At 45.2% G+C, this 23068-nt stretch overlaps 1 long non-coding RNA gene across 1 annotated transcript; it reads left to right on the plus strand.

Moving 5' to 3' along the window:
- The first annotated feature begins 21422 nt into the window (after window positions 1–21422).
- On the plus strand, window positions 21423–22634 carry LOC132087273 (uncharacterized). Its single transcript, XR_009420494.1, has 3 exons — window positions 21423–21581; window positions 22218–22291; window positions 22508–22634. It is a non-coding gene; the product is annotated as an uncharacterized LOC132087273 (long non-coding RNA).
- The last annotated feature ends 434 nt before the right edge of the window (window positions 22635–23068 follow it).

Consider the following 23068-nt stretch of genomic DNA (forward strand, 5'->3'; position numbering starts at 1 on the left):
TCACACACAGAAGACACGTATTGACAAGCATTCTATCCAATCCTATAAAACACACGTGATGGTGGCTAAAACAAAGACTGGTTCATAAGAGACAAAGAACAGAGTTCTATTCGTGCTAACCTTCTAAAGATATACATTAAATAACCTTGTTGCCATCCTAAAGCCAATTCCACAGAGGCCTATTGTTGTTTGTCACGTCTACTGCTTGGGAAACTTTTCTGCTGTATCTGCAATGCTAACAGAACTCCAGTCTAAGGCCTACATACTTTTTTAACCATTTCCTAAAAACCCTCTAACCTTATGGATTCCAACATGTTTATATAACTTTGTGCCAATTTTGCCCCCATTCCCAGGAATTTCTGCGAACGTCTCCAAGGACGGCTTCTCCTTCTCCTTCCACACGTGCTTCCGGGGTTCCCTGCTGGATTCCTTCCAGCTGGAGCTGCGGAAATCCCGGGAAGGCCCGGGATGGCAGATCCGCCGCCGCTCCATCCCGCCCTGGATGCCCCTGGAGGGCCTGGCCAGGCAATTCCTGCCTGGGAAGCCCCAGGGATTCCTGGTAGTTCTCTGGCAGCACCTCAACACCTTCGTGGCCAGGAGGCAGCAGCTCAGGCTCATCCAGATGGGGAGAAAAAGTCCCAAATTTCCCCTCCAAAAATTCCTCCCCAGAATGCCTCTGAAAATTCCCAAAGTTCTGCCCAAAATTCCTCCCCAAAATTCTTCCAAAAATTGCCAAGTTCCCTCCCAAAGTTCTTGCTAAAATTCCCAAATTCTCCACCAAAGTTCTGCCCAAAATTGCCTCCCAAAGTCTCCAAATTCTTCCCAATTTTCCCCCTCCAACCCTTTCCATGCATGAATTCTTCCCCAAATTCCCCCTGAAATTCTTCCCAAAAATTCCAAGATTTTCCCAAAATTCTTCCCCAAATTCCCCTCAAAATTCCCAAATTTCTTCTCAACCCCCACAAAATTCCCAATTTTTCCTTTTCCAGGAGGAATTTTCTGACTATATCCAAGGCATTCCCTCCAGCAACTCCCTGTGCAACATCCTGAGCTTCCACTGCCGATTTCCAGTGAAATATTTCCAACTTCCTCTGGAAATCCTGGGAACTCCCGAGGAAAAAAGGAAAAGTTCTGCGAAAAGAAAGAAAAGTTCTGCGAAAAAAGGGGAAAGTCCTCGGAAAAGCTCCGGGAATGTTCTGGAATTCCGGGCCCGGCTCCTCTACGGGGACCCCCTGAGGAGCCTCCCATGGATGTGGATGTGGAGGTCATCACGGAAGGTGAGGAGGGAATGTGGGGAGAATCCGGGAATTTTGGAAGGAAATTTGGGAATTGGGGGTTTTTGGGATTAAAATTCACAAATTTGGGAAAAATCTAGGAATTTTGAGATGAAATCTGGGAATTTTGGGGGGTTTTGGGATGGCAAGTTTCCTGGAACAACAAAATTCCTGGGAAAAATGGCAAAATTTGCAGGAAAAACCCCCACATTTCCCAGGAAAAACCCAGAAATTCTCAGGAAAAAAAATCCAAAATTGCTGGGACAAAATCCTGGAATTCTCTGCAAAAAGAACCCAGAATTCCTGGTGAAAATGGTGAAATACCCAGAAAAAAAACTTGAAATTCATGGGAAAACTTTCAAAAATCCTGAAAATCCCAAATTCCTAAAAAAAGGCCCTGGAATTCTGCAGAAAAAAACCTCAAAGTTCCCAGGAAAACCAATGAAATTCCTGGAAACAACACCAAAATTATCTGGAAAAAAAATATCCAGAATTCCCAGGAAAAATTCCTGGGGAAAATTCCTGGATTCTCTGGAAAAAAACCCTGAAAATTCGCAGGAAAAATGGTGAAATTCTTGGGAGAAATGCTTGAATTCCCAAAAGCTACAAAATTCTTGGGAAAAAATCCTGGAATTCTTCAGAAAAATCCTGGAGTTCTGCCCAAAAATACCTGAAATTCCCAGGAATAATTCCTGGATTTCTCCAGGAAAAAACCTAAAATTCCTGGGGAAAAAAAAATCCTGGGAAATTCCCTGGGAAAAAACTGAAATTCCCAAGAAAAATGCCAAAATTCCTGGGAAAAAAATGCAAAGTTCCCAGAAAAAACACAGAAATTCTTGGGAAAAATTCCCAGGAAAATCAACAAAATTCCCAGGGGAAAGCAACAAAATTCCTGGAAAAAAATCTGGAATTCTGCAGAACAAAAACCCCCGAAATTTGTGGGGAAAACCCCAAATTCCTCAGAAAAATTCCCCGAATTTTCTGGGAAAAAGCCCCGAATTGCCGGATTTTTCCTGGAATTGTGATCTCCAAGCCCTGGAATTGCCACAATTGCCGAATCCCCCCAGTTCCCGGTCCCCACTTTCCCAGGCGGTTGGGGTCTCGCCCCGCCTCTGCGGCCGCTGCTCCGCCCCTCCCCTGCCCCGGGCGCTGGCAGCGCTGCGGGAAGGGAGTTCCCAGCACGCCCTGGGACCGGCCACGGCCATCGCCCGAGAACTTTGGCGCTTGTGCCTTTTGCAATCTGAATTCCAGGAAAATCCGGGAATTTTGGGGCGAAACGTTGGCATTTGAGGGGGTTTTGGGTCAGAATGCTGGGAAACGTTTGGGATTTTGCGGGGAGGGTTTGGGATCAAACTTTGGGATTGTTTGGGGATCAGAATTCTGGGGCAAATGCAGGAATATGTGATAGAACTTTGGGATTTCGGGGTTTTGGAATTATGGGAAAATTTGGGGAGAAACTCTGGAGTTTGGGGGGGTTTTGGGGGTAAAAATTACAGAATTCCAGGAAAAAAAATCAGGAGAAATCTGAGAATGTTTTGCTTTTCTGGGATTGAAATTCTGGAATTCCAGGGAAAAATCCAGGAATTTTGGGGTCAGACTTTGAGATTTGGGACCAGCATTCCCAGAAAATCCTGGAATTGCCAACAGGAATGGGGTGAAAACTGTGGGAATTGGGGTTTGGTGAAAATCTGGGAATTCTGCGGTCAAACTTTGGGATTTGGAGTTTTCTGGGGTAGAAATTCTACAATTCCTGGACAAATCTGGGATTTTTGGGAATAAAAGCCTGGGATTTGGGGTTTTGGGATCAAAATTCTGGGAAAAATCCTGGAATTCCCAACCGGAACAGGGTGAAAAGTTTGGGATTGGGATTGTGCGGAACTCTGGGAAGTCTCGGAGGTTTTTGGGAAAAATATTCCCAAATCCAGGAAAATCTGGGAATTTTGGGGTAAAACTTTGGAATTTGGGGTTTTCTCAGATCAAAGTCCTGGAAAAATCTGGGGATTTGGGATCGGAATTCCTGGAAAATTCTGGGGATTTTGGTACCAAACTTTGGGAAATTTGGAATTTTGAGAAAAAATTTCTGAAATTTCAGGGAATTTTTGGGTGAAACTTTGGGATTTGGGGCTTTTGGGATTTGGATTCTGGGGAAATCCGGGAATTTTGGGGATTTTTGGGATTTGGGGGATTTTGGAATGGAAATTCCAGAATTCCTGGAAAACCACAGGAATTTTGGGGATAAAATTTCCTACTTTGGGCCTTTTGGCATCAGGATTCTGGGGAAATCTGGGAATTCTGGGGTCAAATTTTGGTATTAGGGATCAGATATTCCCAGAAAATCCGGGAATTCCCAATGGGAAGAAACATCTGGGATTTGAGCTTTTGGGGTCAAAAATTCCCAAATCCAGAAAAAATCTGGGAATTTGGGGCTTTTGGGATTGGGATTCCAGTGAAAATCCAGGTATTTTGAGGATAAAACTTCGGGATTTGGGAGTTTTGGGAATTAAAATTTGGGAATTCCTGGAAAAAATCTGGAATTTTGGGGTGAAACTTTGGGATGTGGGGCTTTTGGGATTGGGATTCTGGGAAAAACCTGGGAATTTTGAGACAAAATTTTGGGGTTTTTTGGGATCAAACCTTGGGAATTCCAGGGTTTTCCCAGGAACAGGGTGAAAATTTTGGGATTTGGGAACAAATTTCTGGAATTCTGGAGAGAGTTCAGGGAAAATCAGGAAATTTTGAGGATAGAGCTTTGGGATTGAAATTCTGGGAATTTTGGGGATCAAACTTTGGGATTTTTGCGATTGAAATTCTGGAATTCTTGGAAAAATCTGGGAATTTTTTGGGTTTTGGGATAAAAATTGTGGCATTCCATGGAAAAATCTGGGAATTTTGGGGATCAAACTTTGGGATTTCGGGGTTCATTGGGTCAGAATTCCATGAAAAAATCTGGGAATTTTGCAGTTAAGCTTTGTGATTTGGGGGTTTTGAGATTGGAATTCCAGGAAAATCAGAGAATTTTGGGGTCCAACTTTGGGATTTGGAGCTGTTTGGGATCAAAATGTTCAATAAAAAACGGGAATGAAAAAATTCCAAACTTCTCTGTGTCCTGGCTATTGTTGAATTTTTGTTATCGATTATCAATTCTTGATTATTTTGCAGGATTTAGGATTTTTTTGGGTGGATTTGGGTTTTGGGATCTTTTTGTGGTGTTTGGGATTTTTTGGTGAATTTTGGGATTTTTTTAGGGGGATTGGGTATTTCTTTGTTGACATTCTTGGGAATTTTTTGTGGTGGGGGTTGGGATTTTCTCGCAGGGGAATTGAGATTTTTTGATGGAATTTTTGAGATCTTTTGGTGGGACTTGGGATTTTTGTTCTGGGATTTAGGATTTTTTGTGGGATTTTTGCAAATATTTGGGGGTTTTTTTTGTGCAATTTGGGATTTTTTTGTAGGATGTAGGTTTTTCCTTGTGGGATTTGGGATTTTCTTGTGGAATTTGGAATTTTTTGGTGGGATTGGGTTTTTTTTAAGGGATTTGGGATCTTTTTGTGGTGTTTGTGATTTGATTTTTTTTTTTTTTTGTGAATTTTGGGATTTTTTGGTGGAATTTCGGATTTTTTAAGGGGGGGTTGGGATTTTTTGGTGGAATTGGGGCTTTTGGTTGAATTTGGGGATTTTTTTGCAGGATTTGGGGTTTTTTGGTTGGATTTTGGACTTTTCTTGTTGGCATTTTGAGATTTTTTGGTGGGATGTTTGGCATTTTGTTGTGGGACTTTGAATTTTTTGGAGGGAATTGGGATTTTTTTGACAGATTTGGAGAGTTTTTGGTGGGATTTGGGATTTTTTTTGGTGGGACTTACGATTGACTTTTGCTGGGATTTTTGGGATTTCTTTGTTGGGATTTTTTGGTGGAATTTGGAATTTTTTGGTGGCATTTTTGGAAATTTTTGTGGGATTTTGAAAATTTTTTGCATTTGGGGTTTCTTCGGAGTGGATTTGGGATTGATTTTTTTTTTGGGGGGGGGGATTTTTGTGGGATTTTTTGTTGGATTTGGTTTTTTTTTTTGTGGGATTTTTCTTGAGACTTTTGGTATCACTTGGGATTTTTTTTTTGTTGGATGTTTGGCATTTTTTGTGGGATTTGAGGGTTTTTTGTGGATTTTGAGATTTTTTAGGGGCATTTGGTGATTTTCTTTGGTGGGATTTAGGATTTTATTGGGATTTGGGATTTTTTTCTTGCTGGACTTTTGGGATTTTTTTTCAAAATTTGTGATTTTTTGATGGGATTCGGATTTTTTTAAAAGGGATTTAGGATTTTTTTGGTGGAATTTTTGGGAGTTTTTGGTGGGATTTGTTTTTCTTTGCAGGACTTGGGCTTTTTGGTAGAATTTCTGCAATTTTTGGGTGGGATTTTGGGATTTTTGGGGGATTTGAGATTTCTGGTGTGATTTGGGATTTTTTTGCAAAATTTGTGATTTTGTGGGGTTTTGAAATTTTTTGAGGGATTTGGGATTCACTTTGTGTCATTTTTGGGATTGTCTTCGTGGAATTGGGTTTTTTATGGGGTTTTGAATTTTTTGTGGTATTTTTTGGATGGGATTTGGGATTTTTTATAGAATTTGGGAATTTTTTTGTGGGATTTTGGGGATTTTTTGGTGGCATTTGGAGGTGTTATCTTTGCAGGATTGGGAATTTTTTGGTGGGATTTGGGATTGATTTTTTGGTGAGATTTTGGGATTTATTGTGGGATTTCTTTTTTGTGGAATTTGGGTTTTTTTTTGTTGATTTAGGATTTTTTTGGTGGAATTTGAGATTTTTTGTGGGATTTTTCTTGGTGGGATTTGGGATTTTTTTTTATGGGATTTAGGATTTTTTGTGGAATTTTTTGCCTGGGATTTGGGGGGTTTTATTCAGGATTTGGGGATTTTTTTTTGTGGGAATTTTTCTGTGGGATTTGGGATTTCTTTTTGGGAGTTTTGGGATTTCTTGGTGGAATTTGAGATTTTTTTGTGGCGTTTTTGGGATTTTTTTTCCCCGGGGTTTCAAATTTTGGACTTTTTTTGGCATTTGGGATTTTTTGGGGGTGGATTTGAGGTTTTGGGGGGATTTTGGATTGATTTTGTGGGAGACTTTTGGGATTTTTTGGATGGGATTTGGGATTTTTGGTGGAATTTTTGCAATTTTGGGGGGATGGGATTTTGGAGTTTGTGGGTGAAATAAACAGGGCCAGGAGACTTCTTCTCCTGTTTAATGCCTTTATTAAAAGTGATCAGCTCAGGATTGGGCGGCTCGGCGGGGCTGCAGCGTCCGTCGTCTCTCCCAGGGCGACTCAGAGGAGGAGGATAAGCACAGCTTTGTCCACAAGGGGCAGAGCTGGGGATCAGATCCTCATGGGAGCCTTTAGGGCGTGCTGATCCCTTCAGGTGGTGCCCCTCCTACTCAGTCAGCCTGGTCTCACTGCCGGGGTCAACTCCCGTGGTCAGGGCGAGAGGGTCCGAAGGTGTTCCGCGTCTCTGCAGGCTCAGCACTCGGCTCCTCACGTCCAGACATCACTCCAGTCTCTCAACTCTTATTTGGCTCGTTGTTTTTGGGGTCTCCTCAGTACAGTGGGGGACCCATGCTGCATTGTGGTCTTGGAGTCACTTTGCATAACCCCCCCCACCTTCTCAGGTGTCTTCACCATGAGAAAGGTACAGCTTAGCCTCGGGAAGGTCCCCACCCGTTACAGTCTCAGGAGAAGGGCCATGAACTCGCCCCAGCCAGGGCTTTTACTAATACAAAAACAACCATCAACGACAACAACCCGTGATTACAATAACAAAACACACAGAACTTGGGCAGGGCCAGTGATATGGCTGCCTCTTTGTAACTTTTTCTCACAAAAAAAAACCAACCGAATTTTTGTTCATAACGGTTTCCAGCATCTCTTGCAGGCCCAGCACTCGGCTCCTCACATCCAGACATCACTCCAGTCTCTCAACTCTTAGGTGGCTCGTTGTTTTTGGGGTTTCTCCGTGAGTTTGGAGTCGGGGGTCCCACAAAGCATTCTGGTGCCGGAGTCACTTTGCATAACCTCCCCCTCCAGGTCTCTTCTCCTCACTGTTCCGGAAGGTCCCCACCCGTTACTGTCTCAGGAGAAGGGCCATTACCTCGCCCCAGCCAGGGCTTTTACTGATACAAAAACAACCATTAACGACAACGACCCGTAATTACCGTAACACAGGCAGCAGCCCAGCAGTCGTGGTAACTTTTTCTAACAAAAAAAATATTAACCGAATTTTTGTTCATAACAGTGGGATTCTTGGATTTTTTTCAGGAATTTGGGATTGATTTTTTTGTGGGATTTTTCTGGTGGGATTTGGGATTATTTTGGTGAATTTGGGGGTTTTTCGGTGGGATTTGGGATTTTTTGGGTGGGATTTGGCTTTTTTTTGTTGTTCCCGTTCCCGGTGTTCCCCGCCGCTCCCGCTCCCGCCAGCTCCGCTCCCGCCGCAGCCGCGCCATGTGCGGTACGGGAGGGCCCCAGAACCGGGACACGACTGCGGGGGACGGGACAGGTATAAGTCCAATTGTGTCAGGAACCCACGTCTTAAAAAAGGAACCCACTGTGCCACGGCAAAACGTCCAGAATTGGACAACATTGGAACCAGACCAGTGAAGAGATTTTTGCTTTTATTTCCGGCACCTCAGTCTCAAAATACAAAATGGAGACATGACAGCTCACTGATCCACACCAAAATGTCTCCCCCGGGAGGGCTGATACAGAAATACATAAAATCACCTCAGTCTAGATTTCAGCCAATCACACACAGAAGACACGTATTGACAAGCATTCTATCCAATCCTATAAAACACACGTGATGGTGGCTAAAACAAAGACTGGTTCATAAGAGACAAAGAACAGAGTTCTATTCGTGCTAACCTTCTAAAGATATACATTAAATAACCTTGTTGCCATCCTAAAGCCAATTCCACAGAGGCCTATTGTTGTTTGTCACGTCTACTGCTTGGGAAACTTTTCTGCTTGCATGGGAAACTTTTCTGCAGTATCTGCAATGCTAACAAAACTTCAGTCTGAGGCCTACATACTTCTTTTAACCATTTCTTAAAAATCCTCTAACCTCATGGATTCCAACAAGGACCCGGGATAAACTCCGCCACAAACCCGGGACAGACCCGCGGGAAGAGCCGGGATAACGGCGGCGCCGGCAGGGATGGGGGCGGGAACTGCGGGAACTGCCGGAACTGCGGGAACGCGGCCCCGGCCCCGCCCAAGCATCCCCGGCAGGCACCCGAGAAACACCGGGAGGGACCCCAAAATCTGCAAAAAAAACCAAAATCGCCGGGAGGGACCCTGAAATCTGTGGGGTGGGAGCGGTTTGGGGACACCAAAATCGCCAGGAAACCCCAAAATCTGTGGGGTTGCGCTGCTTTGGGGACCCCAAAACCTCTAGGAAGTCCCAGAATTCCTGGGAGGGACCCCCAAACATCACCGGGACACCCCAAAATCACCAGAAAACCCCACAATTTATGGGGTGGGATTGGTCTGGGAACCCCAAAATCTGCAGGAAGTCCCAAAATCCGCGGCAGGGACCCTAAAAAATGTGGGGTGGGAGCAGTTTGGGGATCACAAAATCACCGGGAAACCCCAAAATCACCGGAAACCCCGAACATCACTGGGAAACTCCAAAATCCCCAAAACCCCCAACATTTATGGGGTGGGAGCAGTTTGGGACACCAAACATCACCGGGAAACCCCAAAATCTGCAGGAAAGCTCAAAATGTATTGTGTGGGATGGATTTGGGAACCCCAAAATATCCAAGAAACCCCAAAATTTATGGGATTGGATCAGTTTGGCCTCTGGGAACCCCAAATTGTTGGGATTTTGGGGTGGATTCTGGGGTTTTGGGGACAAATCTGAGAATTTTGGGGCCAAATCTGGAGATCTTGGGGCCAAATTTTAGGATTTTGGGGTCGAATCCCAGGATTTTGGGTTTGACTCTGGGATTTTTGGGGCCAAATCTGGGATTTAGGGGCTGAATGTGGGGATTTTGGGGTTGAATCTGGGGATTTTAGGGCCAAATTCCAGTATTTTGGGCTTGAATTTGGATATTTTGGGGCTGATTCTGGGATTTTCGTGCTGAATTCCAGGATTTTGGGGGCAAATCCAGGGACTTGGGGGCTGATTCTGGGATTTTGGTGTTGAATCTGAGGATTTTGGGGCCAATTTCCAGGATTTTGGGATGGAATTCTGGGATTTTTGTGCCAAATTCCAGGATTTTGGGGGCAAATTTGGGGATTTTGGGGTTGAATCTGTGGTTTTGGAGCTGAATTCCAGGATTTTGGAGACAAATCCCCAGAACTTGGGGCCAAATCCAGGGATGTTTGGGTCGAATTTTGGGATTTTGGGGTCCAGTTTGGAGATTTTGGAACTGAATCCCAGGATTTTGGGGCCAAATCCAGAATTTTACGGGCAAATTTGGGGATTTTGGTGCAAATCCTGGAGCATGAATTCTGGGATTTTGGGGCTGAATTCTGGGGGATTTGGGGGCTGAATTTTAGGATTTTGGGGCCAAATTTGGGGATTTTGGGGTCACATGTGGGAATTTTGGGGCCAAATTTTAGGATTTTGGGATCAAATCAGGGATTTTGGGGCTGAATCCCAGGATTTCAGGGCCAAATCCAGAGGTTTTGGGGCCAGATTCAGGATTTTGTGGCCAAATTCTGGGATTTTGGGTCTGAATCCAGGGATTTTAGGGCTGAATTTCTGGGTTTTGGGGCCGAACTTGGGCATTTGGGAGCTGAATCCCAGGATTTTGGAGCCAATTCTGGGGATTTTGGGGTGAAATCTGGGATTTTGGTCCCAAATTCCAGGATTTTGATGCTGAATTCCAGGATTTTGTGTTTGAATTCAGGATTTTGGTGCCAGTTTTGGGGTCAAATTCCAGGATTTTGTGGATGAATCCAGGGGTTTGGCGGGCGAATCCCAGGATTTTGGGGCTGAATTCTGGGATTTTGGGGCTAAATCCAGCCATTTTGGGCCTGATTCTGTGGTTTTGGAGCTGAATTTCAGGATTTTGAGGCCAAGTTCCAGGATTTTGCGGCCGATTCTGTGGTTTTGGAGCTGAATTCCAGGATTTTGATGCCAAATTTTAGGATTTGGGTCTGAATTCCAGGATTTTGGGGCAGAACCCAGGGATTTCGGGGCTGAATTTTAGGATTTAGGGACCGATTCTGTGGTTTGGGAGTCGAATACCAGGAATTTGGGGCTGAATTTTGGGGTTTTGAGGTTGAATCTGGAGGTTTTGGGGCTGAATGCAGGGATGTGGGGGCTGAATTTTAGGATTTTAGGGCCAAATTTGAGGATTTTGGGGCAGATTCTGGGATTTTGGGGTCAAATCTGGGATTTTTGGGGCTGAATTTTAGGATTTTGGGGCTGAGTTCTGGAATTTTGGCGTTGAATTTTGGGGCTGTGGGGCAGAATTCTGGGGATTTGGGGACACATTTTGGGATTTTGGAATCGAATTCCAGGATTTTGGGGCTGAATTTTAGGATTTTGGGGCCAAATCTGGTATTTTGGGGCTGAATTTTTGGATTTTGGGTTATATTCCGATGTTTTGGGCCCGATTCTGTGGTTTTGGAGGTGAATTTCAGGATTTTGGGGCCGAATCTGTGGTTTTGGGTCCAAATCCGGGGTTTTGGTGCTGAATTTCAGGATTTTGGGGTCGATTCTGGGGTTTTGGGTTGGAATCTGGGGATTTTGGGGCCGTCCCTAACGAGGAGCAGCTGCAGCAGCATCTGGCGCCTTCCCCCTCCTCCCCCGTTTTGGGATTAAGGGGATTTTGGGGATCCCCAGCGACCTCTGAAATCCCAAATGTCCTTCCTGGCCTGAGGAGCTGTGGTGGCGCCGAGGGAGAGGGAACCAGACCCCAAACCCCAAATCCTGAACCCTGAACCCCAAACGGGCCCAAACCCCAAATGGGCCCAGACTCCAAAGACTGAACCCTTAACCCCAAACGGGCCCAGACCCCAAATCCTGAACCCCAAACCTCAAATGGGCCCAGAGCCCAAACCCTGAACCTCAAATCCCAAATCCTGAACCCCAAACCCTGAACCTTAAATCCTGAATCCCAATTCCCAAACCCTGAACAGGCTCAGACCCCAAATCCTGAACTCTGAACCCCAAATCCCAAATACTCAATCCTGAATCGCAAATCCTAAACCCTGAATCCTGAACCCCAAACCCTGAACCCCGAATCCTGAACCCCGAATCCCAAATCCTAAACCCTGAATCCTGAACCCCGAATCCCAAACAAGCCTAAACCCCAAATCTTGAATCTCAGATCCTGAACCTCAAACCCCAAAAGAGTCCAGACCCCAAACCCTGAATCCTGAATCCCAAACCCAAAACGGGCCCAGACCCCAAACTCTGATCCAGAACTCCAAATCCCAAATCTTGAATCCCAAATCCTGAACCCCAAACCCCAAATTCTGGGGCCCAAACCCCAAAGCCTGAACCTAAATCCAGAATCCCAGATCCAAAATCCTGAATCAGAAACCCCCAAACACTGAATCCTGAATCCCGAATCCCAAATGGTCCCAAATCCTGAATTCTAAATCCTGAACCCTGAACCTCAAATCCTGAACCCCAAATCCCTAACCCTGAACTTCAAATCCTAAACCCCAAACCCCAATCACATTCCAATCCCAAACTCCAAGCCCCAAATTCAAATCCCCAAACCCCAATTCTCAAAAACCCCAAACCCTCAAATCCCAAAACCCCAAACACGCCCCAAATCCCAGAAATCCCAAAACCCCCAAATCCCCAAAATCCCAAATCCTAAAACCCCAAAAATCCCAAATCCCAGAAACCCCAAACCCCCAAAATCCCAAATCCTAAAACCCCAAAAACCCAAATCCCAGAAACTCCAAACCGCAAAAATCCCAAATCTCAAACCCTGATTCCCCAAATGCCGAACTCTAAAAATTCCAAACCTCAAACTCCAAAAATCCCAAAACCCAGAAACCCCAAACTCCAAATCCCAAACCCCAAAAACCTCAAATCCAAATAAATCCCAAAAACCCCCAAAACCCCCAAAACTCCAAACCCTCAATCCAAAAACCCCAAACCCCAAATTCCAAAACCCCTCAAAATCCCAACGCCCAAATCCTGAATTCCAGATCCCAAAAACCCCAAACCCCGAAAACCCCAAACCCTGGGGCCATTCCCATTCCGAATTCCAGGACCCCGGGTGAGTTTTCCTTCAGGAAATTTGTGGGAATTTTGGGAATTTTGTGGGAATTTTATGGGAATTTTGGGATTTTTGTGGGATTTTTGTGGGATTTTTGGGGTTTCCAGGAAGGAGCAGGATGGGGAGGGCTTTGGGATTTTCTGGGGGAACTCGGATCCCGTTTTTCCCTTCCCTGCCTCATCCCAGGTTCCCAAAATTCCCAAAATTCCCAGATTTTCTCACAACCGGACCCCCCAATTCCCAAATTTCCCCATTTTTTTCCCAGGATGTTCCCCCAAATTTTTTTCCAGGAGGTTTTTTTTTTCCCAATCTTTTTGATTTTCTTTATTTTCTCAGACTTTTCCCCCAATTTTTCCTGAATTTTTTTGCCAGATATTTCTGATTTTTCCCTAATTTTCCTGGATTTTCCCAGTTTTCCCTGGAATTTTTCCCTATTTTTCTCAGATTTTTCCTCAATTTCCCCCGAATTTTTCTCAGATTTTTCCACAATTTTCCCCGTATTTTTCCCCCAATTTTTTCCCAATATTTTTCTCATCTATTTCCAAATTTTTTCCCAGATTTTTCTGATACTTTTCCCAGATTTTACCCCTAATTTTCCCACATTTTTTCCCAATTTCTCCCTGCAAATTTTCCTGATGTTTCCCAGATTTTTCTGATTTTTTTCTCTGGTTTTTTCCCCATTTTTTCCTGGAATTTTTCCCAATTTTCCCCTGATTATCCCTGGAATTTTTGCCAATTTCCCACAGATTTTTCTGATTTTTTACCCAATTTTCCCTGGAATTTTCCCTGCATTTTTCGCAATTTTCCCACCAATGTTTCTGGTATTTTTCTGATTTTTTTTCCGTATTTTCCCTGATTTCCCCAATTTTTCCCCCAGTTTTCCCCAGATTTTTCTGATATTTTCCCTGATTTTTCTCCCTAAGTTTTCCCCAAATCCCCTCCAATTTTTCCATATTATTTTTCCCTGGTTTTCCCTGATTTTTTCCCCAATTTTTCCCAATTTTTCCTGGATTTTTCCCCTGATTTCCCCCCAATTTTTCCCAATATTTCCCCTGATATTTTCCATATTTTCCCCCAATTTCCCCTGGAATTTTTCCCAATTTCCCCCAGATTTTTCTGATTTTTTTTCTCCCATATTTTTTCTCCAATTTTTTCCTGGATTTTCCCCTAATTTTTCCATATTTTTCCCTGATTTTCCCCCAGTTTTCCCCAATATTTTCCTGATTTTTTCCCCTGACTTGCCATGGAATTTTTCCCAATACTTCCCAAATTTTTCTCACTTTTTCTCCAATTTTTTCTCCAATTTTCCCAATGTTTTCTGTATTTTTCTGAATTTTCCTCACCAATTTCTCCTGAAATTTTCCCCAATTTTCCCCCCAATTTTTTTCCCAAGTTTTCCTTGATTTTTCACCATTTTTGCCCCTGATTTTCCGCAAATTGTTTCTGATTTTTCCCCCAGTTTTTCCCCCCATTTTCCCCAGAATTTTCCCCAATTTTTTCTGACTTTTTCCCCCAATTTTTCCCCAATTTTTTCTGACTTTTTCCCCAATTTTTTCCGTGACCTTCCCCAGGTTTCCCCCGTTTTCCCCGGTTATCCCTGTTTCTGCTGCCAGGTCTCTGTGGCTGCCCTGGGGCGCTGCGGCCCCGCACAAACGGCTCGTGGTCAGCGCCCAGCCCCGGAGCCCGAGCTGCGATCGATGGGGGAAATAACGGGGGGATTTATGGGGTTTTTGGGGCTGGGGCCATTGGAGATTTGGGATTTGGGGTTTTTGGGGTTTGGGTTTTGGGGTTAGGGAATTTGGGGTTTTTGACATTTGGGGTTTGGGGATTTGGGGTGTTTGGGGTTATTGGGGATGGATGGACAACATCTACCCCAAGGACCCCGAGGTGCGAAATTATGGGGGAATTTATGGGGTTTGGGGCTTTTGGGATTTGGGATGGACAACGTCTACCCTGAGGACCCCGAGGTGTGGATTTTTGGAGTTTGGGTTTTGGAGTTTGAAGATTTGGGGGATTTGGGATCAGGGGTTTGGGGTTTGCAGAATTTGAGGTTTGGGGAATTTGGGCTGTGGGATTTGGGAATTTGGGGTTTGGGAATTTGGGGTTTCAGAACTGGGGTGTGGGATTTCAGGGATTTGGGACTTTTGGGATTTGAGGTTTGGGGAGGGATGCACAACATCTACCCTGAGGACCCCGAGGTGGGAATAGCAGGGATTTAACGGGATTTGGCAATTTGGGTTTGGGGGTTTTGGGAATTTGAGATTTGAGATTTGGGGAAATCCCAGATTTTGGGAAGATTTGGGGTTTGGGAATTTGCTGGATGAAATGTTGGAACTTTGGGTTTGATGTTTGGGATTTTGGAATTTAGGATGTTACTATTCCCATAATTCCTGTTATTCCCATTGTTATTCCTGTCATTTCTGTTTTTATTCCCATTATTCCCATTTTTCCCATTCCAGGTGAAGTCCAGCATGGAGAGACTGTGTTCCCATTCCCAGTTTTCTCCCCATTGTTGCCATTTTTCCCATATTTCCCAGGAGGGATTGGTGAAGTCCAACATGGAGAAGCTGACGTTCCACGCGCTGTCAGCGCTGTGTTCCCATGCCCCGTTTTATTCCCGTATTTTCCAGGAAGGATTGATTAAGTCAAACATGGAGAGGCTGTGTTCCCATTCCGCCGGGATTTGGGTAAAAAATGGGGATTTATGGGATTTATGGGGTTAGAAATGGGATTTATGGGGTCAAGGATGAGGCTTTGGGGTCAGAAATGGAGATTTGGGGTGGGGGATCAGGTGTGCAAGAACTTCAGCACCAGCACCAACAACATCCAGTCCTGATCACCAAAATGTTCGCCACGGTGGGATTGGGGTAAAACATGGGATTTGTGGGGTTTGGAATGGGATTTACGGGGTCAGAAATGCAGGATTTGGGATTGGGAATGGGCAGTTTGGGATTTGGGGTCAGGGATTTGGGGTTCAGACTCAGGGATTTGGGGTTTGGGGTCAGGGTTTGGGATTTGGGGTTCGGATTTGGGGTCAGGGTTTGGGGTCTGTGCTCAGGGATTTGGGGTCAGGGTTCGGTCTTCGATATTGTTTATTAATTCTTATCTACAAAGTCGTCTCCCAGCCTGACAGAGGTCTGCCCAGCAAGACAGCCATGGGCACACTGACCTCCCACTGGGCGGTCGTCTATTTTTATACTAAAAACCACGTGTAAGATATTTACCTTTACCTTCCAATACCTTTTACCCTTATTGACAAGTGCACATTTAATGTGAACCAATCCCAGAGTGCCAGCATCACCACCAAAGATGGATGACAAGAAGAGGAGAAGGACAGGGCACGCCCTAGTTCCTCCATCCTGTCTCCTAAAACCCCCGTGTACCAAGATCCCAAAACCTGTGTTTTCACCCTGTGAATAATTAATTCTTACACCACTTATCCCCGTGTGATCCTCGTGTCCTCACACAGGTGCGGCATCCCGCGCAGGGTCAAAATCCAACCACCAACGACTCCTGGCAACATTCCAGGAACCCCCAGTCCATAGGTGACCCCTAATCTACAGGATGCCCCCATTTCCCAAACCCCTACAGCCCTCCAGGCCCCTACATCCCCCCCAAACCCCAAATTCCCGTCAGAATTCCCAAATTTTGGGTTTTTTGGGAATTCCCCCTCCCGGAGCGGCCCCGCTGCGGTTTTGGCGCCACGAGCCATGTGACAGACGAAACCACGCCCCCTTCTGCATGCGACCCCGCCCCTTTAGGGCACGTGACCGCGCGTAGCCACGCCCACGGCGGGTCGGGCGCGTGCCGGGCGCCATTTTGTTTTGAGGCGAAGCGAGGCAGGCGTGAGGTGCGGGAGTTTTATTTTGGGGGGGAAATTTGAGGTTTTTGGGGATTTTCAGCCCCGTAAAGGCGAGGGAGGGCCATGAGGGGTTCGCAGGTTCCTTGAGAGGGGTTTTGGGCAGCTGAGAGGTTCCGACCCTGCCCCTCAGTGGGAACCGAGGAGTTTTTCTGAGGGGGGAGCTTCACTTCGTTCATTCCAGAGGGGTTTTCTGAGGGGGGGACTTCATCCCTACCCCTCAAATTGCGGTTTGGGGGAGTGTGAGAGACCAAAAAAAGTCTCGACTTTCTCTCTTTGGGGGATTTATGAGGGGGGACTTCACTCTCCTCATTCCAGAGGGGTTTTCTGAGGGGGAGCTTCACCCCCACTCCTTAAATTGGGGTCTGGGGGGGTCTGAGAAGCTCCTTGGTTTGATCCAGGGGCTTTGGGGGATTTTTCGGGGAGATTTTTCAGGGGTTTTGTGGGCTTTGAGCCCCAAATGTGAGGGACAGGCTTCATTCACCCCCCAAATTGTGACCTGAGGGAATTTTGGGTTCCCTCTGTTTTTCCTGAGGGAATTTTGAGCTTTCCATCCCTCATTTTTACCTTTTGAGGGAATTTTGGGCTCCTCTTTTCTCCTGAGGGAACTTTGGTGCTCCCCCCCCTCCATTCTTTCCTCTGGGTGGGTCCCAGCCTTGAGAGACCCTAAAGAATCCAATTTCCCACCCGTTTTCTCCCATTTTTTTCTCTGTTTTTCCCTATTTTTCCCAGCTGGCCCATGGATCCCCGGCGCTCCCCTCGGCTCCGTCCCTCGGGCTCCTCCTCAGGATTCTCCTCCGGCCCCGCTCCGGGCTCGACCCCGCGGAGCAGCGGCTCCCCCAGCACCCCCCAGAGCCCGTGAGTTCCTTTGGAATGGCCCAAAAATCCTCAAATTCACCTTTCCCCAATAATTTCCCCCAGATTTCCCAACATTTCCTAATTTCTGACCCATTTTTGCCACGTTTCCCCCCCCCCATCCCAGCTCGTTTTTATCCCCTTTTTTCCTAATTCCAGCCTCATTTTCCTCATTTTTTTCCATTTTTCTCAGTTTCTCCCCATTTCCTCCCTCATTTTCTTCAGTTCCCCCCCATTTTCCCTGTTTTCCCCCAATCCCATCCCATCCCCCCCTCATTTTCCCCTCATTTTCTCTATTTTTCCATAATTTTCCCAATTTTTCCCTAATTTTCCTCAGTTTCCCCCCTATTTTCTGTTTTCCTCGTTTCTCCCAATCCCATCCCATTTCTGCCCCATTTTCCCAATTTTTCCCTCATTCTCCCCCGTTTTTTCCATTATTTTCCCCTATCATTTTCCCAGTTTTTTCTCTCATTTCCTCCCCCATGTTCCCCATTTTCCCCCTCATTTTCCCCCTTCATTTCCCCCAATTTCCCCCCTTCATTTCCCCAGTTTTTTCCCCATTTCTCCCATCCCATCTCCTTTTCACCCCATTTCCCTCTTTCCCCTCCCTTCCAGCCCCACTTTCCCCACCTCACCCCCCAAATTCCCGGTTTTCCCCCCAAATTCCCTCAGGGAATTCTCGGACGATTCCGACTCTGGCAGCGACTTCGAGGTCTCTCCGCGGGCCCGGAGCAAGCGGGGCCCGCCCCGAGCAGCCCCTAGGAGCTGCGTAAGTCCCAATTTTCCCTAAAAACCCCCCTGTTTTTAGGGATTTCCACCCATTTTCCCTCATTTTTGTTCATTTCTCCCTGATTTTTCCCCGTTTTCCCCTCAGTCCCCGAAGCGCTCCTGCCTCTACCCCGGGGGTGGGCGGGACCCGGAGCCGAATTCCCTGGAGCAGAATTCCCTGTTCGAGGCCGTGTTTTCGGGAAAAGTGGCCACGGAGGTACCGGAAAATCGAAAAAATCCCTGAGGGGGTTCCAGAATTTCCAGGATTTCCCCCAAATTCTTTTTTACCCTTAAAATCCCCATTTTTTCTCCCAAAATTCCCATTTTTTTCCCCAAAATGCCTTTTTTTCCTCCCAAATTCTCCCCTTTTCCCCAAAATTCCCATTTTTTTCCCCAAACTCCTGCTCAGACGCTGGTGGATGAGTGGCTGAAGTGGTACCAGCGGGATAAGGAGGACGCGTTCCTGGAGCTGCTCAACTTCATCGTGTGCTCCTGCGGCTGCAAGGGTGAGAAATGGGGCTAAAAACGGGGAAATGGGGAAAAAAATGAAAAAAAATTAGTGAAAAAATGGGAAAATAACTGAAAAAATAGTCCAAAAAATGGGGAAAAACCAGGGAAAAACAGGCCAAAATGACGGAGTTCCTGGAACTGCTGAAGTTCCTGGAAGTTCCTGCTGAACTTCACCATGTGCTCCTGTGGCTGCAGGGGTGAGAAACAGGGCAAAAATCAGAAAAAATGGGAAAAAAAAGAGAAAATGAGGGAAAAAATGGAGAAATAACTGGAAAAAAATGGTCAAAAAATGGAGAAAAGATGGGGAAAATGAGGGAGTTCCTGGAGCTGCTCAACTTCACTGTGTGCTCCTGTGGCTGCAGGGGTGAGAAACGGGGGGGGGAAATTGGGAAAAATGAGTGAAAAAATGGGAAAATAACTGAAAAAAATAGTCAAAAAATGGGGAAAAACCAGGGAAAAAACGGGATAAATGAGAGAGTTCCTGGAGCTGCTCAACTGCACCCTCTGCTCCTGTGGCTGCAGGGGTGAGAAACGGGGGGAAAAATGGGGAAATGGGGAAAATGAGGGGGAAAATGGGGGCAAAATGGGATGGGGATGAGGGAAAATGGGGAATTCTGGGTCTGGAATTGGGGGGAAATGGGAAAAAAATGGGATTGAGATGGGGGAAAATGGGGAAATACGGGGCTGGCATGGGGAAAATGGGGAATTTTGGGAATTGTGGGATTTGGGGCTGTGAAAAAAGGAATTTTTGGGATTTTCAGGTGTGGTGACCTCGGAGGTGTTCCTGGAGCTGCAGAACTCCGAGATCATCTGGAGGCTCGCAGAGACCTTCCTGGAGGTACTGGGGGATTTTCTGGGAATTTGGGGGGATTTTCTGGGAGTTTTCTGTGGAATTCTTGGTATTGTCCCTGGAATTTTTGGGGTTTTCTCTGGATTTTTGGTTTATTTTCCCTGGATTTTTTGTGTATTTATTTCTTTATTTAAATTTATTTCCAGGTCTCCCCGGAGTCAATTCTGTCTCTGAATTTTTGGTGTGTTTATTTGTTTACTTGGGTTTATTTCCAGCCCTCTCCAAAGCCTCTTTGTCCCTGGATTTTTGGTGTCTTTTCACTGAATTTTTGGTGTATTTATTTATATTTATTTATTTGTTTGGATTTATTTCCAGCCCTCTCCAGAGTCCCCTTTGCCCCTGGATTTTTGGTGTATTTTTCCCGAATTTTTGGTGCATTTATTTATTTATTTGGATTTATTTCCAGCTGTCTCCAGAGTCCTTTTTGTCCCTGGATTTTTGGTGCATTTTCCATGGATTTTTTTTGTGGGTTTTGTTTTTGTTTTTGTTTTTGTTTTTTTTTTTTTTTTTTTTTCCAGGCTTCTTTGGAATCTCCTCACTCTCTGGATTTTTGGTGTATTTATTGATGTGTTTGGATTCATTTCCAGGCCTCCCTGGAGTCCCCTCTCTCTCTGGATTTTTAATGTATTTTCACCAAACCTTTGGTGTATTTATTTCTTTATTTAGATTTACTTGCAGGCCTTCCCATGGTGCCCCCTTTCCCTGGAATTTGGTGTCTTTTCTCTGGATTTTTGCTGTACTTATTTATTTATTTGGATTTATTTCCAGGCCTCCCTGAAGTCCTCTTTGTCCCTGGACTTTTGGTGTCTTTTCCTTGGATTTTTAGTGTATTTTCCCTAAATTTTTGGAGTTTTTATTTATTTATTTGAATTTATTTGTAGGTCTCTCCGGAGTCTTTTCTGTCCCTGGATTTTTGGTGTCTTTTCCCTGAATTTTTGGTGTATTTATATATCTATTTGGATTTATTTGCAGGTCTCCCTGGAGTCCCCTCTGCCCCTGGATTTTTTATGTATTTTCTGTGGATTTTTGATGTATTTATTTCTTTATTAGATTTATTTCCAGACCTCCATGGAATCTTGTTTGCCCCTGGATTTTTGGTGTCTTTTCCTTTTTTTGCATTTATTTATTATTTGGTGTTTTTAGGAGTCCCCACAGTACCCATTGTGCAGGAACTCCCATCCCTGGCACTGATTCCATTTAGGTTTGGACGGATTTTGGTGTATTTGTATTTATTTATTTATATTTCTGTGTTTTCCAGCACTCTCCACAGTACCCATTGTGCAGGAACTCCCATCCCAGGCGCTGGTTCTGTGTGGATTTTCAGTGGATTTTTGCTGTATAAATATGTATTTATTTTATATTTTTATATTTCCAGGACTCCCCGGAGTTCCCTCTCTGCACGCACACCCGTCAGTGGCGCCGGTTCCGTGTGGGTCTCTGTGAGCTCCTGGTTCCTGCACTTTGCCTCTTCTTCCTGGTTATTCTCTGTTTTCCTTCTTTATTCCTGATTTTCCCCACTTTTTTTCTGATTTTTCCCATTTTTTTCCTGAATTTTCTTACTTTTTCCCAGTTTTTCCCATTTTTCCTCATTCTTTTCCTGTTTGTTTTTTCCAAGTTTTTTCTGAGGTTTTTCCTTGTCGTTTGCCTTGTTTTTCCTAATCCCTCATCTTCCCCCATTTTTTCCCCATTTTTCCCAGTTTTTCCCATTTCTTCACTTTTTTCTCCCGTTTTTTCCCATTTTCCCCAGCCCTGAGGCTGATGAGCTCCCTGCTGGGAATTTCCTCATGTCTTCGCTGGTTTTTTCCCATTTTTTCACCTATTTTTCCCCTTTTTTCCCCGTTTTTTCCTATTTTTTCATCTTTTTTCCCTTTTTTCCCGAACTCCCCGTTTTTTCACCCATTTCCCAGCCCTAAAGCTGATGAGCTCCCTGCTGGGAATTTCTGCCCTGGTTTTTCCCATTTTTAACCCTTTTTTTCCCCATTTTTTCACCTATTTTTCCCATTTTTTTACCTTTTCACCCTTTTTTCCCGTTTTCCCCATTTTCCCCCCAAATTTTCCAGCCCTGAAGCTGATCAGCTCCCTGGTGGAGGTGGTGCTGGGGGTGGGGCAGCAGCAGGAGAATTTTCAGCACCAGTTTGGGGCAGAAAAGTGAAAAAAGCCCGGCCGGAGGGGCAGCAAGCGCCTCGAGGGACTAAGGGACAGACAGCTGCAGGTGGGGGCCAAAATGGGGTGAGAAATGGGGATTTGGGGAAAAAATGGGAAAAAACACCAAAAAATGGGATAAAAATGGGGAAAAAACACCAAAAAATGGGGCAGAAAGAGGCCGGCCGGAGGGGCAGCAAGCACTGGAGGGACTCAGGGACAGACAGCTGCAGGTGGGCACAAAATGGGCTGAAAAACGGGGATTTTGGGCAAAAATGGGGAAAAATGGGAAGAAAAGGGCAAAACCAGCGGAAAAATTGGGGGAAATAGGGGAAAAATGGGGGAAAATCAGGATTTTGGAGGGTTATAGGTGAAAATTTGGGAATTTTGGGGCATTTTGAGTGGGATTTGGGGATATTGGGTGGATTTCAGTGAATTTTGGGGGTTTTAAGTGAAAAGGTGAGAATTTTGGGAATTTGGGACTTCAGGGGAAAAGTTGCGGATTTTGGGGGCAATTTGGGGGATTTTAGGTGAAAAGTTGGGGGATTTTGAGAGAGTTTTGGGTGCGATTTTGGGTTGGATTTAGTGGATTTTGGGGGAATTTTGGGATATTTGGGAATTTTTGAGGATTTTGGGGCATTTTGGTGAATTTGGGTGGAATTTTGTGGGATTTGGGGAAATTTGGGTGGAATTTTGGGAATGGCAGCTGAGGGAGCAGCAGGAGGATCTGGAGCTGCTGATGAACGCGATCTTCAGGGGCATCTTGGTGCATCGATACCGGTGAGAAAATGGGGAAAAGTGGGAAAAAATGGGGAAAAATCAGGAAAAACGGGGCAGAGGGGAAGTTTTGGGGGTCCAGGGAGGATTTGGGTTGGATTTTGGGGGATTTTGAGGGATTTTGTGAGGATTTTGGGTGGGTTTTGGGGTCAAAGGGGAGGATTTTGTGTGGGTTTTGGTGGATTTTGGGTCTGATGTGGGGAATTCTTTCCGGGACAGGGACGTGGCGCCCGAGATGCGCGGGATCTGCATGGAGGAGCTCGGGCTGTGGGTGAGGAGACTCCCCAGCTCCTTCCTCTGACAGCTACCTAAAGTACCTGGGGTGGACCCTGCACGACAAGGTGGGCATGAAAAATGGGGGAAAAATGGGAAAAAATGGGAAAAAATTGGGAAGAAATGGTGAAAAATGGCGGAAAATGGGAAATTCCTGGGGTCCTTCCACACTGACAGCCACCTCAGGTACCCGGGATGGACCCTGCACGACGAGGTGGGCATGGAAATGGGGGGGAATCGGGAAAAAACGGGGAAAGAATACGAAAAAATGGGAAAAATGGAGGGAAATGGGGAAGAAATGGGGAAAAAATGGAATGATGGGAGAAAAAAAAAAAAAAAAGAAAGGAGAAATCCTGAAGTAAATAGGAAAGATCCTGGGAAAAATGGGGAAAAAAATCCCAGTAAAAATGAGAAAAAGTCTGGGAAAATGGGAAAAGAGTCCTGGGAAAAATCCTGGGGAAAAATTCCAGAAAAATTTGGGAAAATCCTGGGCAAAATGAGAAAAAA

Source organism: Ammospiza nelsoni, chromosome 2 (assembly GCF_027579445.1).
Source record: "Ammospiza nelsoni isolate bAmmNel1 chromosome 2, bAmmNel1.pri, whole genome shotgun sequence".
NCBI lineage: Eukaryota > Metazoa > Chordata > Aves > Passeriformes > Passerellidae > Ammospiza > Ammospiza nelsoni.